This window comes from Falco cherrug, chromosome 12 (assembly GCF_023634085.1).
Source record: "Falco cherrug isolate bFalChe1 chromosome 12, bFalChe1.pri, whole genome shotgun sequence".
NCBI classification, from domain to species: domain Eukaryota; kingdom Metazoa; phylum Chordata; class Aves; order Falconiformes; family Falconidae; genus Falco; species Falco cherrug.
Genome location: NC_073708.1, coordinates 13,864,942 through 13,868,057, shown reverse-complemented (window position 1 = coordinate 13,868,057; position 3,116 = coordinate 13,864,942).

Below are 3,116 nucleotides of genomic sequence, written 5' to 3'. Positions count from 1 at the left end.
CAGTCCTTGCAGTTGTGGCTTTGGTTTAAATCATTGTTATACCAGCATGTTTCAGGACTGAGTATTCCCGGACTTGCTGAAATACTGTGGTGCTGCCCACATTGCTAAGCTTGGCCAGTATTTCAGTTTTCTTAATGAAAAGACAACTGCTACAATTTGTTCCTAAGCGAGAATCTGCCTGAGAGGCTATTGTGTTTGTTACTGGTGCGGGTTTCTTAAGATGTATGTCTACAAACTTTTTAGAATTACCCAATATTGATTGTAATAACTTTTGACATCTTTTTGTTGCTTCTTACAACTTGCCTGACTGTTGGAAGCGTACGTTAAAGTCTTGAGTTTTCTAACCCAGGTAGCACCTTGTTCATTATTTTTAAGGTCAGCTCGATGCTTTTGTAGTAAGAAATGTGTCTTTTGTTTGTTAAATGTAATTGGGGATAGGTAGGGAAGTCAGATTCAAAGTAAATTCAAGCCTTTTTAGTCTTTCTGAAAAAGGAGAAGCATCACAAAACTCTGCAGAAGAGTAGATTACATCTCTGTAGGTAACTACACTCACATCTAGTATGTCAGTAAGCAGAGTGACATCTGATTTTTTTTTTTTTTTTTTTTTTTACCTGCTAAGGGGGTATTGCTCAGGTTTTAGGAGAGTACAAATCATGCAATTGAAAGTGCAGCTTTTCTTATTCTGAGAGTCAACGCGCCACTGTTTTGTGTAACACTTCGCTTTTAACACTTCATTGGAGATGCACTGCATCATTTAAATATTTGTGTGAAGGACTGACATCCAGAGATGGATGAATGTCTGCAGATCATCTGCTAAAACTCAGCTTGCTGGTATATCCAGTACTGAATTTTGAACCAAGTTTCCCAAGTATGATTTTTCTCATGCTTTCATGTACTGAAGCTTACTGTATGGTTCCTGGTCTTTCTATGTGGGGTTTCCTTCTGTGACTGAAAACAGTAACTTAAAATCATGTTGTCCCAATGATGAAGCCTGCAAACTTTATCATTTTTACAGGACCTACAGCAAAATAAGAAGATAAAACAAGTGCAAACTGAGGGTCTGTATTAAAGTGTCCCAAATGTCAGTCATGGTACATAACAGTGGAACAAAACTACTCTTACTATGAGTATGCGAAGTGACGACTGGTCCTTTGTAGGCCAATCTGTAAGTCTGTAAGTATGGATAGACTTGTACCTTCATCAACAGGGCCCTTACAGAGCACTAGGTCACTTGTGTGATTTGCTAAACTACGGCAAAAGTTCATTTGCATCATTAGTAAGAGCTGCTGACACTATTTTCACATAAAAATTGAAACTGCTGCTGCTAATAAAATGGACCTTAGTGACCCTTAACATTATTTTTTTCTCTCAAGTAGCAAAGCTGTGTTTAAAGGTGAAGGAAAGAAAGAGTATCTCTTTAGCTGTTGCAGGTGACCCTGTTTTGCAAATGTAAAGAGAGGAGAGAAGCTGCTGCTGAACTGCAGTTTTCCACCCTTTGCATGCCCTGCGCAGCGAGATGGTGAAGTTCGTGGCTTTTTTCTCACAGTGCAGATTTCAGTTGCAGAAACCTCCGTGCATCTGTAATATGCAAATCCTAATCACTACTCATGTAACAAGATCTTTAAATACCAAGTCAGAGCAACAGCTGTAGTTACTCGTTAAGCGCTGTCCTGTTTTCCCCAGCAGCTGTCAGATTACCACCCATTTTAAGCATGTTTTGGCATAAGGATAGAGGGATTTTCTTTCTTTTTATTTTAATAATCCATGTCTCTGATCCCCGTAGCACTTATGGTTAATTCCTCTTTTACACTTCTATAAAAATCCCTATCTGCATCTTGCCGGGAGTCCCTTTTGGGTTTCTCCCCCGTTCAGGCTTTGTTGCCGTGACTGTCTCTGTTGGGACGGACTTCAGTGGCCAGAGCCTGCTATAATGTGAAAAGACACCAGTTATGCTTCTGCTGTGCCTGGCATGTGAAGACTACATGTCTCACTGTGTGCAAATACTGGTTAATCTACTTGTCTGTTTCAGTGAGCCACAAAAGGTTCCTGCCTATGTAGTAATTTGGCGGAAATAATGTGTAAAAGGAGTTGTGTATTTCACTTCCCATGTGCATTGAAGTCTTTCATGTGTATGCTGGGATCTTGTACAAGAGTTAAATGAATCGCTACAGTATTTTGGCTGAAGCGTGAAATATTGTGAATGAAGAAATCGCTAAAATCTTTCCTGGTAGCAAACAGCATATTGCTTGCATTCAGCATATTGCTTGCCTTTACCTTTAAATTACAGGAAATACACTTAGCAGTGAGCTCAAGTTGAATAATACAGTATATCAAAATACCTGTAAAGAAACCTTAATGATAACACAAGGCAGCTCACTAAAATTCTGAAGACTATGTATGATTTTGTTCTGGAATGCTAATGTTAGTAGCTTAGCCATGACTTGTCCCAAGTGCAATATTAGAAATTTTTAATGTAATCTTTTCTACTTGAATACGGTCTATATAAAATGTTAAATATCCTATATTGCTGAAAAGATATGGGATCAAATTTCTTTCCAATAAATCTTCTGTTTAAAAAAAGTATGCCTACAGGTCTGCTTTGTTCTCATACGTACTGTGAGGACTAGCTGAAATAGCAACCGCCATCGTCCATTAGCTGATGTTAGAATTCCTGCAGTCTGTTTTCTGAGAATTGGCTTGAGGTTCATTGTGGTTGCTGCAGTTTGAGTGCAGCACTTCATAAATGCTAGCATTAACATGTGAAGAAATCCAGTTCTATTTTAAGTTGCAGCCTACTGTAATAAGAAATTCCATGCAGCTTCTCCCTCTGTTTCACCAACTGTCCAAGGGGTCAGTTCTTGTTTTTCTTGGTTTAGACATACAGAACGTTCTCACCTGTCTGCATTCGCTCTCCCAAGTAGCAGAGATGGACACAGACCTAACAGGTTTTGCAGACTGAGGTTTCTACTGGTGAGAGAACTACTGTGTTTCTGCAAAGCTGAAAACCAAAATTGGTCCATGCTCCTACCATGTTGTCTTTTGAAGTAGTGTACAATCTAACTGCGCTTAGACAAGCTCTAAATATTCACAGGAACATCTTCACATGAAAGACGGAA